The sequence below is a fragment of the Alosa pseudoharengus genome, unplaced genomic scaffold, assembly GCF_046254945.1.
Source record: "Alosa pseudoharengus isolate Yale_2024_CS ecotype anadromous, Long Island Sound unplaced genomic scaffold, YU_APseudo_1.1 YU_APseudo_1.1_scf_13, whole genome shotgun sequence".
In the NCBI taxonomy this organism is placed as follows: Eukaryota; Metazoa; Chordata; class Actinopteri; order Clupeiformes; family Clupeidae; genus Alosa; species Alosa pseudoharengus.
Genome location: NW_027468598.1, coordinates 7,397,204 through 7,420,144, shown reverse-complemented (window position 1 = coordinate 7,420,144; position 22,941 = coordinate 7,397,204). Strand labels below are relative to the sequence as shown.

Here is a 22,941-nt window from a genome sequence, read left to right as displayed (position 1 = left end):
ATACCTGGACCAAAAGAGCCATCACTACATATGAATGCTTTCTTAGACCCCTTAGTTGATGAGCTTCAAGAATTTTGGCATGGCATGATTCTGGAAGACAGCTCTTTGTTAGGACATCAGGTTAACAGAGCAGCCCTGCTTTGTCTTTCATCAGATATCCCCGCAACTCGAAAATGTGGAGGCTTTGTTGGACATGGAGCATACAGAGGTAATTTAAATATTAATATTAAATATTACATCAACAATAATCATTGAATCAGTAAAATCAATATGTAAATGTTTACATTGTTTATGTTTTAATGGATAGCAGTTGGTCTGTTTCATTAAATTCTGAAATATGAATGTGTATGTAACATATTGCATTTAACTTACATTTGCAGGATGCCACAAGTGTTTGAAGACTTTCAGCAAGAAAGGATTTGGTGAAAAAATGGACTACTCAGGATTTGAACGGTCTTCGTGGGAGCCACGCACGTCAAAGGATCACACACACTATGCTGGATTATCCAAACGGGCAAAGACGAGGGCAGAGCAGAAAATAATTGAACGGGAGTATGGAGCTAGATGGTCAGAACTTTTCCGCTTGAGTTACTATGATGCCATCAGATTTGTCGTCATAGATCCAATGCACAACCTTCTCCTTGGTACGGCAAGACATGTATTCAGACTGTGGACAGAACTAGGAATTTTAACAACAAAAGGCCTTGATGAACTTCAAGCTAGAGTGGAAAACATCAAAGTACCTTATGAGGTTGGAAGAATTCCCTTACGGATTTCATCTGGCTTCACAGGATTTACAGCAGATCAGTGGAAAAACTGGACAACCATTTACTCACTGTTTTGTCTGAAGGGGCTTATCGACAACAGACACTATGACATGTGGTTTGACTTTGTGCAGGCTTGTATCATACTCTGCTCCAGAGTCATATCCATCAATAGACTGGAAGTAGCAGATGGATACCTGCAGACTTTTCTCTCCAAATTTGTCAAACTGTTTGGCCCATTGCGCTGCACCCCCAACATGCATCTACATCTCCATTTGAAAGAATGCATGTTGGATTACGGACCAGTTTATTCTTTTTGGTGTTTTTCATTTGAGCGTTTTAATGGAATACTGGGAAAGTTTAATCACAACAATAGGACAATTGAAGTCCAGATTATGAGGCAATTTCAGCAGAGCCAACAGCTTCATATGCCATGGACATGTGAATATGGTGCAGAATTGCCAGTATTTTAGGAAGACAAATGGTTGGGACTTTGTCATGCAATGACACAGCTGATATGCTTTATGTGAAGCACAGTGTTTTGGTGTCAGCAGAACGACTTTTCTTAGAAAACTGTACAGTGGTGCCTCTGTCTCCATTCCACCAGACAATCTTGGATGTGTCTGACAGACATGCAATGTTGACAATGTATCATCAGATGTACCCTTGTGTCACTGATGTTGACTGTTTTGCCATGACATGCAAACGGGTAACATATATGAATGTAACTTACTCAATCGATGGATCTAGAGCAGAAAGGTCAGCATATGTATGTCCTAAGTGGTGTTGAAACACTAACAGTTTTGAGGAACCCATCCTTGACCCTCTAGCAGAACTACGACCAGCCATTATAAAGCAGTTTATAGTTGTTAATGTTGTGTCAAAGGGTACTGCATTTAAACATGTTATTGCACAAGTTTCCTGGCTTCATCCCCATCCGGACAGACATTTTTATGGAAAGCCAATAGAAGTTTGGGGCTTGCAGGGAACAGACACGTCATACCCAGCATCATTTCTGCCAGTTGAGCGCATTGCTGGGAGATGTGTGGTTAATACATCCTCTGTGCATTTAAGTAAGACCAAAGAAAAGGTCACTGTAGTCATGCCACTATGCACAGTAGTTGAGCTCTAGGAGACTGTGATCTCTGCAGACCCCTCATTCTGATTCTAATGTTGTTTGCATGGAATGCACATTTTACCTTGCTGATTCTGATTCACATTTTACCAGCTGATTCTGATTAAAACAAATTTTTGAAATAAATTATTTTGTGTATTTTTTTTACATAACATTTGCCATTGCTAATGGCATACACAGTAGCATACTTTAATTAAATAAATAAATTCAAGCTAAAATGTAAGAGTCTATAATTAGGCTATACTGAGCCTGATCTATTTGTACCAGAGATTTTCTTACCTTTTAGAAAAATGTCACTTGGGGTAAAACTCCCCCTGCAACCCTGATTTGCATTTGTATAGCTCACAGCATTTTCATTTACATGTTAAAGCCTCCCCTAGAATTAGGAGGAGGGGGGTCATGGGGGGACAACTGCCAAGCAAGGCCCACGTCAATTTCTGACTATTCATGGCAGTTTTCGGTGTTGCCTGCAAATTACCGTGAACAGCCGTTAACCTGAACTTCCACGACAATCTACAGTGCCGCATAGTGACGAAAATCACACTTTTCATGCAGTGCCTCTAAGTAAAGTCAGCCAGTCACACCTGCCGCCTGGGTTAGTGGGGCCCTCTGCTAAGGTGCCTGTCCTGATAGAGGGGATTTATGCTAAAGCTCTTCTAGATAGTGGTTCCCAGGTCGCTATTTTATATCGTAGCTTTTATAAAGCGTATTTGAAGCATTTGCCACTGCAGCCAGTGGAAAACCTGGAAATATGGGGTTTGAGCTCTCACAAATACCCATATGACGGATACTTGTCGCTCAAGCTTGAGTTTATTGGATCTGTCACTGGAGTGCCTCAGGTGGTAGACACTTTGGCTCTTGTGTGTCCTGACCCTCAGGTGAAAGAGGGGATTGCCATTTTAGTGGGCATGAACACTGAGTTGGTCACGAAGTTGTTTGAGTCTTGCAGAGAACAGGCTGGAGACTGTTTTCTTAACACTCTGACCAAACACCCTGTGGTAAGCAAGGTTCTTAAGTCTATTAACGACACTGGTGTCTCACAGGATGGGCCTGTTATCTTGAAGCCTGTGGCTGGTGCAGAGCCGGTCAAGGTGATGCAGCGCCACTGTATCTTGCCTGTGGGACAGAATGTTCGCTTGGGTCCGGTGGTCAACACCACTCCGGCTCCGTGCCCTAGAGCTGTGCGACGGAGTAGGGCCAAGGAAAAGCATAGAGCTGTTAAGTTGCCTCCTGTTGTCCCCAGAGAATGTAGCTCTTCAGAACCTGATTCTGAGTTTGTCTGCTATGTTGAGGATGCAGTGCAGAAAGGTCCTGTGTGTGAAACCGCACAGAATTCCCCGCCTGTACTGGAGCAAAACTCCACTGCGCCGTGTGTCTCCACTCCACCTACTGTCCCTAGGTTAGTGCACACACCTAGTGATGTAGTCGCATCTTCCTTCAACACTGCGCTCCCCATCTCTCCATACAGGTCTCTTGACGTAATAGAAGACGTTGCAGCTGCAGGCCAGGATGGTAGCCGTCCTGATGTTTCTGTAACTACCCCTGCAGCTCCTTCAGACTCAGTGCCCCTTGTAGTGCATAGGTCACATAGGGAAAGGAACTGCTTGACTTATTGCAAGCTGGGAGTGCAGAGCAGCAACTACATAGTAGCCTCACACATGACAACAGTGCTGCCAGCAAGGGCGTAGGTTTGGTCTGAGCTTTGGTGGGGACACTAACCCCCCCCACCCCCCGAAAAATACTATGCTACTATCCATGATTAAAATGTGCTACTGTCCAACTTGATCTAACTATACTGTGTAGCCTACATAATCTGATTTTAAGATGTACAGATATGCAGGCTATATTTAACATTTAACATTTATTTTCTATTTGGTCTGTTATGAAATCATGCATTGACCCATTTAAGCACAGCTCAGTTTTAAGAAACTTAAATACATGCATACTTAGCATTTTGTGAAAAGAAATCAACATTGACAAACTCTTAACTGTGATCTGCCTGTATATTCTCTGATTCTAATAATTACAGATATCTAGGCGATGTAAGCACAGCTCAGTTTTAAGAAATGCTTAAAGCCGAAAGACCATGTTGAATTTTGCTACAATTTATTATCAAAACCGTATTACTCTGGAACAGCTAACTATACACGGGAATGCATTACACCTTTGTGTTCAGTAAGGTCTGCTGTTTATTCTGATATATGGTTTGTCGTGTTGCGTGAAGAGTGTGTAGGCCTACGATCAGGGGCGTAGATTTGCGTGGGGACCGAAGGACGTGTCCACACCAATGTCAAATTACGACTGAAATGTCCCCACCAATATTCAGGTGGAAATGAGGAAAAAGTGCTCACATGCGCTACACAAAGAGTTAAATCATTACTCACTTCAGTGCTGCGGATCATCTCGTACAGATCTTGTAATGTGCATTAGCCTAAGGGTAAATCGCGCTGATTTGAAGTTACCTATAATAACTACCAGTGAGCTGCAGTCTCCTGCGCAGCATGGTGCAGCGCTTCAGCTTCACTTCACTACAAGGCATATGAAGTGCGTCCAAATTCACCCATTCTTCTCTGTTGAACTCCTCGAGAAGTAGGCTAATCATCACACATGTGTCACATGATAGAGCCTTTTCTCAGCTTTTAAACGGTGCTAGCTAGCCACTATTTTCTGGATAAACAGTTCGCGAGAAAAATAACTTCAAGAAATCACACCCATAGCTAGTGTTTGAGTCCTAGACTATGTTTGTTGTTTTGGTTATTTGATTTGTTTTCTTTGGTTTCCCCCTCATCTTTCTACCTATGTGACTCAGCATGGGGGCATGCTGTTTAATTGGTGGGGGGAGAGTGTAAGCACCTGTAAAATTTACGTTTTTCAGTATGCTTAATATGCCTTTTGTTTCTGTATGAATTTACTCCATGTACCAGAATGCTTTGTAATTTACTTGCTTCTGTGATTTCCAACATTCTATACATGTGCACCAATCAAATGTCTTTGTTTGTTTTGCTTTTATTTGAATTGTTTAAGCAGCCAATCATTAACGTTACCGTATGTACACAGTTGTTGGTGCACTGAATTTTATTATCAGCCTAGCGTAGCAGCTAGTGAAACATTTAGTTTTACGCCATATTCTCTGTCTGTCCTCGATGACGCGACGATTTTCTCTACTGATCTCTGCCCCGATCCTGCACATTACATATTTTTGTATTAAGTTTGTCTCTGATGGCAAATGTGTAGTCAGGGTGGCGCTCAACGATTGTGTTGAATAACGTTACATCAGTTGTGAGTAGTTTTTCTCGGATGGTCTTGCACAGACCCTTATCAAGCAGCACTAAAATGAACGTCATGTTTGCTAATTCTCTCCCTAGTTGTTGGACGAGCAGAAGGACGCTATGGATGGTGAGGATGAACCCGCGATGACAGGGAGGAATGAACTTGAACCTGTGTTATTCAGAGGATAAGTCAATGCTATGTACTGTGTTCTGTAACTGTCCGTTCTTGTGGCCATTCAAATGTATAGGGCAATTCCACGCAAAACTGTAACATCCATAACACCAACACAATGCCATGGTATTTAGTTGGCATTATGGATGTGACAGTTTTGCGTGGAATTGCCCTATACAAGTTACAGACTTTCAAAGTTAAACATATCAAATATAATTTCATATAGACTACTAACAATCAGACCTGAAGACTTCATGAAACACTACCAAAATAAAGTTGAAACTAATTCTACAAAAGGCACTCCAAAGGAAAAGCCTTTTTGGCTGCATTGGCCAACATGTTTCGACCAACAGCCTGTCACTATGAAACTCTGTAACTAGATTTAAACTTCCCTCTGTATGGAAAAAAAGATCTATTATTCAACATTAGTTAACACACTGAGAATGATTGCTGCACTTTATGTATTGTTCTCTAGCAACCTGAAGGTCCAAGACTCAATCCACTGAAGGCTCTCCGTAAGGTGGTGGATCTGATGTCTGCTTTGTGGTCCTATAGGACGACGCCATGGATTGGGGTCAGAGATGCGCCTGAGAAGTAAGTGTTTGTGTTTGTAATCAAGTGCTGTAATCACAATTTGACTGATGCTAAAACTGGAGTAGGGGATTTGAATGGACATTTATACCGTGAATTTAAGACATCAAAAAGCCTGTTCATGGCCTCAAAGAAGTCAGTCGTAGTATTTGCCTAACTTGGCAGCCTCTCCAGCTGTATCATAGTCTTCAGTCCTATTGTGTTATCACAGCATTTATAGTATGAAGGATCATATTAAGCAAAGCAATGTGCAGGTGTAGTAACTTAATTTCAAGAACATAAGAACATAATTGTAATTCATGATGTTTTTTTTTTTTTACTTTGCGTGGTGTTGTCTCTGTTTTAGGTGCTGTAAATGCTGGCCATATGACTTCAACCTTCATCCAACCAAACGAAGAGATCCTGCTTTCCTACACTCCATTCAGGATGTTAGTTAATTCAAAGACAATAACAGTATTTAGTTTTGTAAATGCTTAACTACCACTCAATGCAGGACACATCTACTGGCAGTTGATGGAGGGGGTTTAGGGCAGTTGTGCTATTCTTTTCCTTGTGGGTAGACTGCAGAATGTGGCTATGTATGCAGGTGTTAAATTGTGGGATTTGTTGAAAATGTGAATTTCAAATAAAACCATACCATTCAAAGTTAGCCTCACACACTTTATACCCTCCTTTCCTCAGGTTTACTTGTTTGGATCGGATGGACAAGTCGGCACTCCTTATATTAACAAGCTACCTCTTTCTTCTACTTCTAGTTCAATAATATGGTATCTGAAAGAGAAATGCCAGTGTTCATCATATTTTTAGCCTTATGTCAATGAAAAAATAAGTGGTGTATTTCCATTGTAATTTGCGTGGGTAGTAGGCCTAAAGATATGGCCGTGTGGCGGCGCTGTGGGATACATCGATTGGCGCTACTTTATCAAACATCAGAGGTAAGGCTAATTGAGAAAGCAGACGTCTGGTTAGATGTGCTAGTTAGCAACTTGTTAACCAGGGGCACGTTTCCCATAACCATAGTTGCTAACTAAGTTAGCTACTTTGTTGGTTACAATGCAAACTGGTTTTGGGAAACGCACCCCTGGCTGTCCAGATTATTATGTGATATGACCTACTTGTTAAAAAATAATATGCAATACTATAGTACAGTGGTTCTCAAATGGGGGTACGTGAGATTTTAAAATATACAAATAATTTGCAATAAATGTAGTCATGGATTACTATCCAAATGTTTGAATGTTGTATGTTTTTATTAGTTCCAAAGTTTAATAAATTAGACACTGATGGCACAGTGCTCTGTTTTAAATCTTTTTTTTCTCAACCAAAAATGCTTTGCGCTGGTTAGGGGGAAGGCTACTTGGCTGAAAAAAATATTTCACAGGGGGGTACATCACTGAAAAAAGGTTGAGAAACCACTGCCCTAGTTTATGTGTATGGCCGTCTGCTATACAGCCTATTTGAACGCAATCCAGACATCAAAAACGATGCTGATATGACTGTACGTACATGTCTGCGTCCTTAGGGAAGGAGAAGACAGAAAGGTGTCTGTTTATGCACCCAAAGTTTAGGCATTTTCGCGATTGAGTGATCAACATCGAAGTGGTAAGCAACGGTAACTTATTCCAGAGAACCTTTGGCTACTTAGTAGCATGGGCGGATTATGAACCTTCGGGCCCCTGGGCCCAGATGTATTAAGGGCCCCCCACTTATTGTCGTATATGTGGGAGGGGGGGTTTGGGGGTCCTCCCCCAGACATTTTTTTATTTGTTTGATGTGATTTCCTGTATTCTGGTGCATTTTAGAGATGGCCAATACTAAATTCAATCAGATTCATAGCCTACATCCTGATTTGTTGATATTGAGGCAATGATTCCATGCAAAGGCTTGGGCTTCAGGGCCCCCTGACCCCTTGGGCCCCTGGGCCTGGGCCCAGTAGGCCCGTTCAGTAATCCATCCCTGCTTAGTAGATCGCGTGCCAGTGGGTTACAGAAACAGACAGACAAGTGGCAAACAAGGTCGTTTTTCTCATTAACTGTTCATCTGAAAAACGCCATGTCGATGTCAGAATGTAAGGAACACATGTGAATTACAGAAAATGCCTTAAAATGTCCAATCTCGAGCTGTATAATTAAGGGCTGGGGCATAATCCGAGAAAAAAATGATTTCTTCCATAGGGCCACAGTGTAAAGAATCTCTCGCTAGTCTCCTAAAAAGGCGTGGCGCTAGTGAACCCTACGTCATAGGGGAACAGGAAGAACCCTTCTGTGAATCGTCTCGCTTTATCAACCGTCTCTGGTTTAGGGTAGGCCTGCTGGGCTCGTTGTAAAGAAAGACTTCAATTTAATTGATCTGAAGAATTTGAAAAGTTCAATCTTTGTCATAAAGGGATCAGTGTTCTTAGAAGGAACAAAAGAAAGACCCTTTGAAAGAATGTCAGTCTCTTCCGCACTGAGTAATCTTTTAGACAGATTTACTACATTCGATACCTCTGTCCCCGACCACTTCGTCCTGCGTAATCTGTGTTTCTTGCCACCCCGCCGTGTCAGTCTCCTCTGGCGGAGTAAATAAACATATGCATCCGAAATTAAAGATCAAAATGCATGGTTGAAGGAACATTGCTTAATTTATTTTATTATTATTATTATTATTATTATTATTATTATTATTAATGACATAACATTGTCATTAATAAGTAAGTTTAAAGAAAAACGTGCCAACATCTGACCAGTAAAATACATGACCTTATTTGAATATTCAAAACAGGTAAAGCAAATTCTTTCAAAATGGCTTGGCTAGTTGCTTAATCTTTTTCCACCTGAGGTCTTTTAAAATAGTGATACTGAATAATTTACTGGTAATACTAAATCTGGGCAATATAACATCATTTATTAGGCCGGTCTCAGAGTTATCAGTGTAGTTTCCTGACTACAGTTTTTAAATTAAAGAAATAATGTAAAACATAATTTCATATCATGCATTATTTGTTCATGACCACATCAGTTTCAGAATAGCCTAATTTAAAACAAAACATTTCCCTATCAAAGCAGCTGGTTAGTTTTTATTATACCAATGTCTAGACAATTTTAATGATAAAAGCATATTTTCTTGGTGGTCTAGCAATTTGCAGAACTGCAGTCAATGGAGCCATTGGAGTCAGCATATAAACAAATAATTTCAGATAAAAACAGTTCATTAGATAAAAGCACAGTGTGTGGGTGATGAGAGCAGCCAGCAGTAAACACAAGGCTACTATTCCTAAATACCTTAACCATGACCAGTTGGCTGCTGCAGCACTTAAATCATATTCCACAATAACCTTGCCTACATAGCCCTTTATATTTATTAAAAACAGAAATAAATAGGTAATTGTCAACAGCATTACACAAACAGGATAATGTACATAGGTAAGAACATTGAGTCTCTGATTAGGGCGTTGCCATTTCATGATATTGCTGTTTTGAATTATGGTTGTAAAGGCCATAAACACCACAACTTTTTTCCCTGGAACGCAAGTCATGCTAAGAATGAAAGTGATTCCAGGTATTCTCTTCAGCAATGTAAATGAACATCCAAATGGTTGTTGGGTTATATGGAGAGTGTGTAAAAAACACAGCCATAAAATTTGAAGAGTGGAGGAAGCAGCTTTTGGGAGAGGAGGGCCTTTTTGAAGATAAACAGCAGAGGCCACAGCTAGTGACACACAAAGCCCCAGTAAGAGCAGGGATTTTGGCAGCGATCCCATTATCCTTCTGAAAGATACAGTCCTACTGGCACCATCTATCCAGCTTTGCTGAAGTCTGTTGACTTTGACATCTAAAGAAAGACAGCAAGCATGGAACAGACATGAAGGAAGACATTTTGGCATGATACTTTGACATTTATCAAATATAGTATTTCCAATTTCTTTCAAGGGTTTTTCTCACCGTGCAGGCATCTCAATTTCATCTTAGATTTTAAAACATATTGAAACATCTGTTGTCTTTCATGTGTGCCCTTCCATCCTCTCCGACAACAATTCAGACTGAACACTGATTGTATTTTTTTCATGAAGACAGCATCACTAACCTAAAAAAAGACAACATCCATCATCTTTTCACATTCACACAACTCGTCAAACTTTTTGATTAAATAATTTACAGAATGTTCTTTTAGTGTTTTTTAAACCTTTCAATCGAAATCTATCAAAGCAGAGAAAGACAGGGTTGTGACCGTTAGTAGTCACACAGTTGCTGTTGCACATTTCACCTGGGACATGGGGCATGTTTGTGCACAAAACTCCCCACAGCATTTGGCAGAAGCTTGCAACAGAGAACTGCACAGAGTAGTAATCCTGCATACAGGCACAGACATTGTGCTGGAGATGGGTGCTGTGCAGAGACACCAGAGATAGGCACTTTGTGGAAGATGTAACCATTTCAGGCACAGCAACATATTCTGGATCATGGCAGCATGTTTTTCTGTTTTGCTTTTGACACACATCATTTTGTTGAAATGTCCTCTAGTAGAAAATGGTATAATATTATGGCATAGACTGAATTCCATGGCTTGTTGAGGGATGACTTGTGCCACATCTTGCTTTGCCTTTACAAGATCACAGCAAGCAACTCTCATCCAGTGATTTTTGACCTGTGCCAGAACAGTGACAAGGGACAAGCCATTACCCAGAGCTTCAGAAATTATCAGCCTTTTACATCATCTTAGTGCAAATTTAGACAAGTGATGCATACAGATGTATTGGAAAAACACAGTTTACATCAAGGATAACATTTTACAAGAGTAGCAATAATAAAATGATCCTTAAAAATAACGCCCTTGCAATAATATGTTTTTGTATACTAAAATAAATCAGTATGCCAGTGTTAATAAGGTGAAGAATGCATATGTCAGAGAGGTGTCTGATTAAGACTGATGAAGTCTCTGCTGCAGCTTTACTGGTTCCCTTGCCCCTCACTCACACTCTCCAGTGCAGACCCCTGGAGGTTCAGGGCTCCACAAACACTGTTGTTTAGCATGGTCACACTGTGAAAAGTTGAAGCTCTGTTGATATTCTCTGAGATGGGCATCAGATCACAATATGACTTCTGCATCTCATCACATCTAAAAAAAAAACATAAGAAAAATAGGCAACAACTAGTCAGACTAAAGATCTTACAATAAAAGTCTTATTTTATGTTGAACACAGACTCCTAACAGAGCACTTACACTGAAATATATGAACAAATAACCTCATAAGGACATCATCAAGAAGATAAATGTGTTAAGCATCTGCATGTTAACTCACCTTTCAACTATCCTCCTATATTTTGTTTTATACTGACCCAAAGCAATATCACTGCAACAATGCAACTCAAAAAGTCCTTTGAACTGAACAAAACATTTGTCAAAGCAAAAACCTGTACAGTATGGACTAAGAGCCCTTATAAGAAGAGCAAAGAGCACTAGTGTGTCTACCCTCATCTCCTCATGAAGCTTGTCTCAAGAAGATCCACTGTCCTGGAGGGTATCTTACTTTTATACCCAGTGGAAGTAGGCCATTTAAATTTGCGGAAGGATGACCAATTCTCAAAGGTACACCTGAGTTGTGCTCAAAGCCTTCATCACATCACCAAAAAAAAAAAAAAGGTCAGGGCACACAAATGGTAGTTCAGCTGTGCATATTGATAAGTTATTTGCGCTCAGACCCATTGAGTGTAGTACACAACAACAATCTTGTAAATAACCAAATGGCAAATTATAGATTAGCTTTTCTTTAGAAGATTTGAATTACATCTTCATCTGACATCTACTTAATGAATAACCCCTAAACAAACAAGTCTATGTAACATTCAGTGTAATATAGAATCGAATGCTTCTCTTGTCTCTGATCCCAACACCACAACTTAGATTTTTCTGTCTGTAGCAGTATTTATTTTTATTTCCCCTTCAGGCCTTCATTCCACTCATGCTAATTAAAGTGTCTGTAACCATGTTCATAACTATATAGTTTTTTCTCTGAAACTGATCAGAAGGCCAGCATTATAGAGCATCTTCACTTCACAGGATAAAATTGGTATTTTCTGTGTACCGTTTGATAAAGCAGTCATGACCTATGTTTTCACACAAGAGATTCTGATGTTTTCATCCACCTGCGCTGGGGCCTGCACAGAGGTTAGAGCCAGTTTGCATTGTTCTGTGAAAACTGTGGTGCACACCCTGGTAAGATTTCTTCAGCTACTTGCCAATTTCTTTTTGGCAAAGCAGTCAATAAACAGTAGGTTTAAAGAGGAAAGTGTAAAATGCCCACATATTGTATAGTATACCCTGCACTGCCAAAGGTGTACTGTAGTTAGATTGTGCATTATATGACACAGCTATGTGGTTACAATACTTTCAGAGAAGCCAGCCACTACATGGTGCAAACCACTCCTTTAGTTTGGTTTGCACAGCTCAGTATTAGACAGCCAAAACCTTCCAAAAGGGCTCCAAGACAGCATGCAAGTATGAGGTCTTGGCCATATTCACTAATCCTGTCCCTGGCTGTACTTTATTTTATGAGTGCAATGTATTGTGGGGATAATAGAAAGGATAAAACACCATGATGGAAGAATCATGGAAATAAACATTAATATGGGGGTAATTAAGCAGTATGGCATGGGTGAGGGTGATTGATTGATAAGGATCCACAGCTGTTGGGATATCCTTTACCAACGTCAAGATCATGAGTGCCATTTGCTTTTACAACAGTTATAGTACTAACTAATCAAGTTTAAATTGTGTTTTCTATGGTTAATTCAAATTTTTGTTTGGTCATCTTCCACCCCAAAACAATAGGTCAAATCTTAGTGTTGGCAGCATATCGCTCGAGAGGCAAGTTCTGTGAGAGGCGATGTCCTTGTGCACACAGTGGTTTATAGAGCCTACTTTGCTTGTTTATATGTCACATGCTAAATTGAACATTTGGCCTATTCCATTTTCTTCATTTTCTCACTTACTAACTGCCAAATGAGATGTTATGAAATAACTGAGCTCTCATCTTGAAGTTTGTTTGCATTGGAATGATTACTAGCGTTTTTTGAGAAGTCCGAATAGGGATATCTCTGGACATCCCCATTCTGGAATGCTTCTCATCCAATCAGAAATAGTTTGATCAGACCTAATTGTTGTATAACGGGGACATTTATGCTTTTGTATATTTGTATAGTAGTTAAAAATGGTTAAAGTGAAATTTTAAATCTGCAAAGAGATGGTGATAGCCCATTACTTATTCTTAGGCAATTTTGTTTTGTTATGCATTATCTTATATACTGTATAGTAATCACAACGTACAACTCTGGGGTAGATTTACTAACACGCAGTATTTATCAAACCAGCAGCTCATCTGGTAACTAACCTTTCTCCAACCTCTACCGCAATTTACGCGTACAACGCAAAACTGGTGCTCTGAATAGCGATTCTGTTGTCTTTGAAAGTTCCTGTTATTGAAGCATTTAACCATAATTTGCAGTAATACCTGCTTCTACCAGGCGGAAATATTTCATCGCAAAACAGACTTTCGTAAATACAGGGGAATACCTAATTAGGCGCATTTTACGCTTCTCCTACATTTTAACACGAAACTTCCACTTTCCTCTGACCCTCCTCTGAATGCATATGCATGACACGGGAAAACGCAATTTGCCATTTTCAGCTCCTGCAACAGGCAGTTTGCGGTTTTACCAAGTGCGGCCTGTTTGTAAATAGCTTGTATCGGTTACGTCAGTCTTTGCAAACAATTAACACCTGGAAACAGGCGCAAACGGCTTGATAAATCTATCCCTCTGTTTCCAAAAATGTTGGGATGCTGTGCAAAATGTAAAAAACAAACAAATGGGATAATTTGCATTTGCAAAATCATCGGCAACATGTCAAACGTTGAAAGTGAGAAATTATATTACTATGAAAAAATATGCTCATGTTGAATTTGATGCCAGCTTTTGAAAGAGGCAGTCTCACAGAAAAAAAAGATTTGGAGGTATTCATCACTAAAAGCTGTGTGGGCAAATAATAATTCTGAAGAATTTGGGGTTTTTATCAGCTATAGTACAAAATACACACCTGCATATTCAGAGAATCCAGGGAAATCTTTGTACACAGGAACACGGCTGAAAAACAATATTGGATGGCTGTGATCTTTGGGGCCTCATATGGCGCTGCATTAAAAATCTGTTTTTGTAATGAAAAACATTGCATGGGCTGAGGAAAACCTTCCAATAGCCATTCTCTATGAACATGATAGTCCATCCAAATATTCTGGTTAAAACTCCATGCAAAGAAGAAACCATATTTACACATGATCCAGAAATGCCGTTTTCTTATCTGGGCCCAAGCTCATTTAAGATGCACCAAGGTGAAATGTAAAACTGTGGTAAGACCAATACATTTTTTTATTTCTTTTTTGCAGAAATTATGGACTCTGCATCTTATGGGCACATTCTATGATGATATAGGGGCACATTAGACAGCTTGCACATCTCGAAAGGCACACTTAATGCTGAATGACATATACAGCTATATGCTGTAACTCACACTTCAAATCAGGCAGGTGTGTGGTGAATATGAGATGAGAATATGATAATTGATAATGATTTTAGTTTTTGTGAGAGTGATATCACCGCATTTGAGTTTTATATAAATATATGGCGCCATTAGATTAATCTGCTGGTGTTCACCTCTCTTATTACCAACATCCCTCTCTACTGCTACAATGTGAACACAATTTGTGAGCAGTGTGATTTGCTCAGGGTTTTCTTTTAAATCCACTAGAGGGCGATGTTGCAGTCTTTAAGGCTTGCAAGCAAAGTTTGAGCAAAATGAGGGTTCTGACCTGTTGCTGCTTCAAATAATGCAAACAAAGTGGTTTTGAAATGAAATGTGTTGCTGTTGAAATTGCCCATGTTTGGCCTTTTAGGAGTTTGAGCTGTCATTTGAGCATTTAAATATAGTGAACCTGTATGCAAAAATGCTACAGTAGTAACAGCCTTCTGCATTCATTGTTTATTTTGATTTTTTTTATGTATTTGGTGTGTGATGAAGGGCTGTAGAGACCAATGGTTGAACAAAGATGTATGTCACTTGTTGCTTTATTTTATTACTGTATAATGACGAGAATTTCAATACAATCAGTTCATTAAAGAATTATGGAATCACAGAAAACCCACATAGCATTTAATGTGCATTCTTTCTCATGATATGCTTCCTTGTATTTTCATCTGGACGACAAATTATAATATATCATTTGGGAATGAAAATACAAAATAACAAACCAAAACTAGATGCCAAAATAGCAAATATCTCTACTGCTACAGTACATTTTCCAGGAGAGCTGACATAAGCAGGAATAAAAGTGATCCAGACAGCGCAAAATATCAGCATACTGAATGTGATAAATTTGGCCTCATTAAAGTTATGAGGTAGTTTACGAGCTAGAAAAGCCAGTATGAAACACAAAACTGCAAGGATTCCTATATACCCCAACATAGCCCAGAAACCTACAGCTGAACCTTCATTACACTCTAGAATTATCCTGTATTGGTAAAGACTCATATTCTGATATGGGAATGGAGGGGATATAGTTAACCACAGGACACATATAAGGACTTGTATGAGAGTGAAGCCAAGAACACTGAGTCTCTGTTGCAGAGGCCCAAACCACTTCATGACATTACTGCCTGGAAGAGTGGCTCTGAAGGCCATTAACACCACTATTGTTTTCCCCAGAACACAGGAGATGCAGAGAACAAAGGTGATCCCAAACGCTGTGTGACGCAACATACAGGACCACTCAGAGGGCCGACCAATGAAAGTAAGAGAGCAAAGGAAACACAGAGTCAGTGAGAAGAGCAGTAAAAAGCTCAGCTCAGAGTTGTTGGATTTTACTATGGGTGTATGTCTGTACTGGCAGAAAATAACTCCAATTAACATGGTCAAACTGGCACCCATCAAGGAAAGAAATGTTAGAATTATTCCCATCACTTCAGTGTAGGATAGAAATTCAATTGTTTTTAAGACACACTGATCACCTTTCCAGTTGGACCAGTATGTTGGAGGACACTTCAGACAATCAGATGCATCTGTATTTAAATAAAAGAAACAGCCTGAGGGTTTCAGAGCTTTCAGATAAAATATGGGTCTACCTTGTCTAAACATTGATAACATTGAATACCACAGTAGTCTTCTTTGATGGAGCATCAACATTAAGACAAAAAACAAAGTAGCATTACTTCTCCCTCTCCACATGGTATGCACTGATAGCAGCATACAGGCCTGCCTTGTACAGCCTTCCTGGTGCCTGGAGGGTAACTCTTACTACACACAGACACAGGCACCTGCATCATTTTTATTTATTTGTATTTATTGTGATGGACAATCAATAGTAAGTCAATAGAAACATGGTAAATACTTCTGCCTTCCTTATGGGTGCCATAAGGCAACTAAAGTAAGAGAGTCTTACTGTTGTGAACCCTCCACCCCAAACAATGCTGACATTTCTAATTTTGAGTTGTTGTCCTTTGGGCAAAAATCCATTGTAATGGCCAATTTTCAGTGCCTTCATGGTTCCTCTTTGGACATTTTGTAGATTTATTAGATCGTATATTGCTGGATAATCTCCCTGTTCGTCAAAATATACATTTTCACCCTGTTTTGTGCTGAAATGGACTTGTTGCAGGTATTGTAAAATCTGAAATTTAGAAAAACAAATAAAAAAGAAAGCACGCTAGAACATATCAATAGATTTAAAACAGGAATGAGTAATGTGTTATGATGAATACAAAGAATTCTTTGATGTAGGTCTAACCTGCCATGGCTGTATGTTAGTGGTTTCAGCACAAGTATCATTGGTAAAGGGCCTTTTCCAGGCTGACAGGTGTAGAGTTTGTGTAATGCATGTGCCACAGCATATACAGCTTTATAGACATTACTGGTTATTAACGTTTCTGAGATGCTCAGATCCATTACACTGTTTTCTGTCATCGTTTTCGGTTGGTGGATTCAAAGAACAGTCAAAGACAGATTTCCAGAAGTCTCTCAGGAAAAGACTGTTAGGATACTTAGAAGGGTGTAGGCTCTGTAGAAAAGGTCCCAGACCAGGAATATGTGCCTTGCTGACAGTAAATCCTACAGATCCAATGAGAACAGTGTGCCCTTCACTATACTGTAAGGGAATCATCTGTAAGCCATGCTTCACTGCCAACCCACTGCAGACCAGAAATGTTTTGTCGGTGCAGTTCTGCCACTAACACTTTGATCTCCCTGTGAGACATGAAGGCAACAATCACTTTTGATGTGGAGTTTTGTATGTCTACTATCTGGCGAACTGAATGTTCAGGATTTGTGCTCTCAAAAGCCTTATTATATTCAATACACACTCCCTCCTCTTTTGCTGATTTCATAAAACCAGCCATCCCATTGATGCCATAATCATTTGCATTGCTTAAGGCTCCAACCCAGGTTCAGCCAAAGTGTCTGACAAGTTGAGCTAGAGCTCTGCTCTGGTAGTAGTCGCTGGGAATGATTCTGAAGAAGGAGGGGAACTCTTTTCTGTTACTCAAGCAAGTACATGTAGCAAAATGACTGATCTGTATAATAAAAAATGACAAATTGAAAAATGTTGGACAGTTATACAGTAGACACAGTTCATATTCATTTGACATATTAGTAAATCTGATATTTGTTCAGATAATTACCAATGGGAATACAGTAACATACATAAAGATGCTTGAAATCTTGGAAAATGATTTATGAAATTATGGAAATAGTAAATGGAAAGTGTTACCACTGGGACATGACAACGTCCTATTATCCGTGTGAAACCCACAGTTGGGTTTGAGGCTGAGTGACCTATTAAAGCTTGGGCTCTGACTGTTCCTGAACAGTTCTTTCCGTCAGTGACCTTTTCCACACCATTTGCTAATGCCATTGCAGACCTTAGTATGTTGGAATATCCACAGGCATTGTAGATTCTATACCCTAATCTATGTTGTGGGAGAAGAGTTGGATTTTTATTTATCTCTTCAATTGCATATATAACTGTTTGTGCAAATTTAAATTCTCTGTAATTAAGACTGTGGAGAGAAAAATAATTCATAAATCAGTTACTGTTCATTTCAGAAGTACCAAACTTTTCATTCATTTTTTTAGTAAGTATGAGTACTGGTAAGTATACAATACACGGAAGTACAAGTAAGTACTTTTACTATTAATTACTATAATGCTATTTAAAAAGTATTTTATATATTTTATGCTTACAAGCTTAGCATATCACATGTAGGAAGTAAGGAATCAAAAGCACTCACTTTTTGCAATTTGGTTCATTTGGCAATCTTTGAAATGTAGGTATCTCTCCAACATAACGCGTGCGAAATGCGAATATTCCGCCAATTATCAGGTCTCCGTGCCCAGCTAGTACAGACAGGCTCGGCTCGTATGAGCAGGGAGATCAAGGTGAGCAGCTTTAGCAGTAGCATCACTCTGAGCAGTAGATCTTATCACCAGGCTCTTTATACCATCTATGCCACGTCTCAATTCAGATCAGCAAATATGAAAGACTGTGAAGGGCCTCAGGAGATTGCAGGTGCAACCTGATTGCTGCTGAAAGCCGGGAAATATACACTTATTCTCAGGAAGATGTGTGTTCTGTCTTATCCGGCGCTTCAATAGGTTGAGTTGAACTATAATTTTTATTAATTAATTATTAACCATCTGTTATAGCGCGACTTCTTGGTTGAAAGATTACAGAAGCTAGGTTTATCTTTAACAATATCCTGGGTAACATATGCTATCACCAGTTAATACTATTTTTCCACATAATAGAATCTGCATAATTTGAAAGCCTGGTCACTACCACTGCTAGCTTTTGTGGCTAGTTATTTTGCTTACTTACACTCTGCTTTATGAAAAAGCTTTGTATGTCCCCTTTCTTCTTCTTGGGTGGCATAGCTGATCTACACACCACAAAAAGGGGTTTGTATGTATGCTGAAGGGAAAAGGGAATATCAAAATGTTTCACTCTGGCCTTTTATGGGGTAGGCCTATGTATTGACAGACAGCCCTGGTAACTTACCGTTGTCGTTGACACACCCGCTCGCTTGACTACCAGTGAAAGAATAAAGCAATAGGGGAGTTCGACTTGCGGCAGATCTGTGCAGATCTGACTTGATGTGATGCATGCTGGGTTGAACACAATGCATACTGGGATGGACGCAATGCTTGCTGGTTAGAAATTCTGTCCGACTTCTGTCAGCCGGGGACTTACCACCGTGACACCATGTCACATGTCCTTAAAATATCGCGGGAGTCTTAGCCTGCAGACAGATCTTGCAGTTGCCTTCCAGGAGCTGCATGAGCTGAAACACGCCCTCATGACGTCAGTTCAAAGACGTGATAGGGCCATTTGGGAGGAATCCCTTCATGACCATTTTGACGAGAATCTCATGCTGCTTCCTTATGTTGGAATATGCGAAAATAAACAGAAATCGAAGGGATACCTTCTTATATGTGATTTCTGCAACAATGGTAGGCTAGCCTACTGAAAACGTTTGGATATTCTGTTATTTTCTGCTGTTGGCTAAATAGATAGACACACATATAGGGAAAACACTTGATATTGAATTTATTTGCTACAATGCAGGCCTGTTAACTGTATGACAACAGTGGTTTATTTAAACTACATCATAACAATTTATTTCGTCAGTCATCATGGTCATTTTAATGAGTAAGAATGAAAGTTCTGCTGTGTTTATTGCAAACAACATTCCGCGATATCTCCCGCGATGTCTCCCGCGAGTCACGTCAGGCAGACTGTAGCCTTTCTGTCCGGGATGAGCTGCCCTCTGTTGTAGCTCCTCCCGGCTAGCCTCTGAAGATCACGTTTACGTAGAAAGCCAGACGAAAGTCAGACTCAGACAAGACGAACAAGCCTAATGTGTGTGCAGCATGCGTGTCAGATAACCCTTCCCCCCTCCCCCTCGGTTTTTCAGCCAATCAAACGACGACCTTTCTTGTACTGTCGTGCTGGCTGTCGGAATGATCAGCAGCACAAATGAGTTCGCTAAAATATTGGTAGGGACAATTTTGTCATCTTAAAATATTGGTTAGGACTAGTCATGAGCGTCCCACCCTAAATCTACGCCCATGCCCTAAAGGCTTCTACATACTTGCCGTTACCGACCTGTAGCGCGACAATGTGACGTCACAGGAGCACCTTAACCATTTATACTTGCGCGTGGTGGTTGCGACACTAGTTCAAATATTCTCCTGAACAGAGGTGTCGCTGTTGTCAAAAGGCTATCGCTACCTACGATACACAGTAGAAGAAGCTGTCAGAAGCATTGGCGAGTTCCGTGGAGCTAGCGACAGTAAGCGACAGTACGCGACAATAGCGGGCAATATGGCGGCGAAAAGCGTCAAAATAAAGGTACAGACGAACGATCAGATAAAGTAGGTTAAAATTCGGTTTTCAGAGTATTTTTCAAAGGTTTACACGAAATGTAAACATGTTGCTGAAACTTAGCCTATGTAAATGCATGTGCAAATGTTGTAATTGTAGCAGAATTGTCTTGCTAACATCCTTGAAATTGAACGGAAGTGATCTCACGCAACACCTTTCTCAAGGCAAGACAAACCAGAGCCCGTCTACGGACATTCTCTGGACAAACGTCTCCATATCCTGATGTAGGCTACTATTAAAAGAGAAGGGAACAAAAACAAACGTAGAAAAGGGGGATAATAATGTACTATACATTGGTTTAAAGTTAATGTTTTTATACGATTATACTTTGCATTAATATAATTGTGGAAGGATTACCTTTTTCATTAACAAGACCTAAAATAACATATTATCAAATAACACTTAGTTCAAACTTAGGGTGGTAGGCTAAAATGGACTCCTTGTACTTTCAGAATAGATATTTATGCCAAATTTGTCTTTATAGGTATATGCCATACTAACTCTGTACGGACTCATGGCCTACCCTAGGCCTGTCATACTATACACAATACTATTGAACTTTAAATTGTGTGGCTATGGAAACAATAATTTGTGCATATTTAAAAGGGGGTAAAATGGACTCCTTATAACATATACTTTCAGAATACACATAGATATTTATACCAAGTTCGCCTTTGTAGTACCAGGCAATACCAAGTCTGTACCAAGTCATAGGCCTTCTATTGACACACACTGTTGAACTTCAAATTGTGTGGCTGTGAAAACAATAAGTTGTGCAAATGTAAAAGGGGAGTAAATTAAATCCTTATAACATGTACTTTCAGAATATATATAGATATTTATACCAAGTTCGCCTTTGTAGGTACCAGGCCATACTAACTCTGTACCGAGTCATATACTTTAGGCCTGTCATTGGCACGATGTTGAACTTCAAATTGTGTGGCTGTGAAAACAATAAGTTGCGCATATGTAAAAGGGGGGTGAAATGGAATCCTTATAACATGTACTTTCAGAATATATAGAGATATTTATACCAAATTTGCCTTTGTAGGTACCAGGCCATACTAAGTGTGTACCGAGTCATATACTATGTCTGCCATTGACATACACTGTTGAACTTCAAATTGTGTGGCTGTGAAAACAATAAGTTGTGCATATGTAAAAGGGGGGTGAAATGGAATCCTTATAACATGTACTTTCAGAATATATATAGATGTTTATACCAAATTCGCCTTTGTGAGTACCAGGCCATACTACCTCTGTACCAAGTCATATCCTATGTCTACCATTGACATACACTGTTGAATTCAAATTGTGTGGCTGTGAAAACAATAAGTTGTGCATATGTAAAAGGGGGGTGAAATGGAATCCTTATAACATGTACTTTCGGAATATATAGAGATATTTATACCAAATTTGCCTTTGTAGGTACCAGGCCATACTAAGTGTGTACCGAGTCATATACTATGTCTGCCATTGACATACACTGTTGAACTTCAAATTGTGTGGCTGTGAAAACAATAAGTTGTGCATATGTAAAAGTGGGGTGAAATGAAATCATTATAACATGTACTTTCAGAACACATATAGATGTTTATACCAAATTCGCCTTTGTGAGTACCAGGCCATACTACCTCTGTACCAAGTCATATCCTATGTCTACCATTGACATACACTGTTGAATTCAAATTGTGTGGCTGTGAAAACAATAAGTTGTGCATATGTAAAAGGGGGGTGAAATGAAATCATTATAACATGTACTTTCAGGATACATATAGATGTTTATACCAAATTCGCCCTTGTGAGTACCAGGCCATACTACCTCTGTACCAAGTCATATACTATGTCTACCATTGACATACACTGTTGAATTCAAATTGTGTATATATAGATATTTATACCAAGTTCGCCTTTGTAGGTACCAGGCCATACTAAGTGTGTACCGAGTCATATACTATGTCTGCCATTGACATACACTGTTGAACTTCAAATTGTGTGGCTGTGAAAATAATAAGTTGTGCATATGTAAAAGGGGGGGTGAAATGAAATCCTTATAACATGTACTTTCAGAATATATATATAGATATGTATACCAAGTTCACCTTTGTAGGTACCAGGCCATGCTAAGTCTGTACCAAGTCACATACTAGGCCTATCATTGCCACATAGGCTACTGTTGTGGCTGTGAAAATAATCACTTGTGAATATTTAAAAGGGGGGTAAAATGGAATCCTTATAACATGTACTTTCAGGAAATACGATATGTTTGTAAAACCAAATATAAGATACATATAGATGTGTATGTAAAACCAAATTGAAGGCACCAAAACAGATACAGAAATACATGTGTAATGTTCAAATATTTACAAAAAGAAATATGTACAAATATAGAATAAAAAATAAATGGCCTGCATATGCAAATAATTGTCTTGACCTTGTGGCTTGGTTTTCACTTTGACATACAAGTTGTAGAAGCATCTCAAGGACCATTGATAGATGAGGATGCACCAGAGCTCAATTGCAAGCGTCATAACAAAGGGTCTGAA

The 22,941-nt window shown here is 39.4% G+C and overlaps 1 long non-coding RNA gene and 1 pseudogene across 1 annotated transcript; one reads left to right on the top strand and one right to left on the bottom strand.

Moving 5' to 3' along the window:
- The first annotated feature begins 5,268 nt into the window (after positions 1–5,268).
- LOC143121079 (uncharacterized) lies at positions 5,269–6,580 on the top strand. The gene is made up of 3 exons (XR_012986396.1): positions 5,269–5,368; positions 5,816–5,934; positions 6,278–6,580. It is a non-coding gene; the product is annotated as an uncharacterized LOC143121079 (long non-coding RNA).
- An 8,534-nt stretch (positions 6,581–15,114) lies between these two features.
- Positions 15,115–22,517, bottom strand: LOC143122255 (extracellular calcium-sensing receptor-like; annotated as a pseudogene).
- Positions 22,518–22,941: the final 424 nt, after the last annotated feature.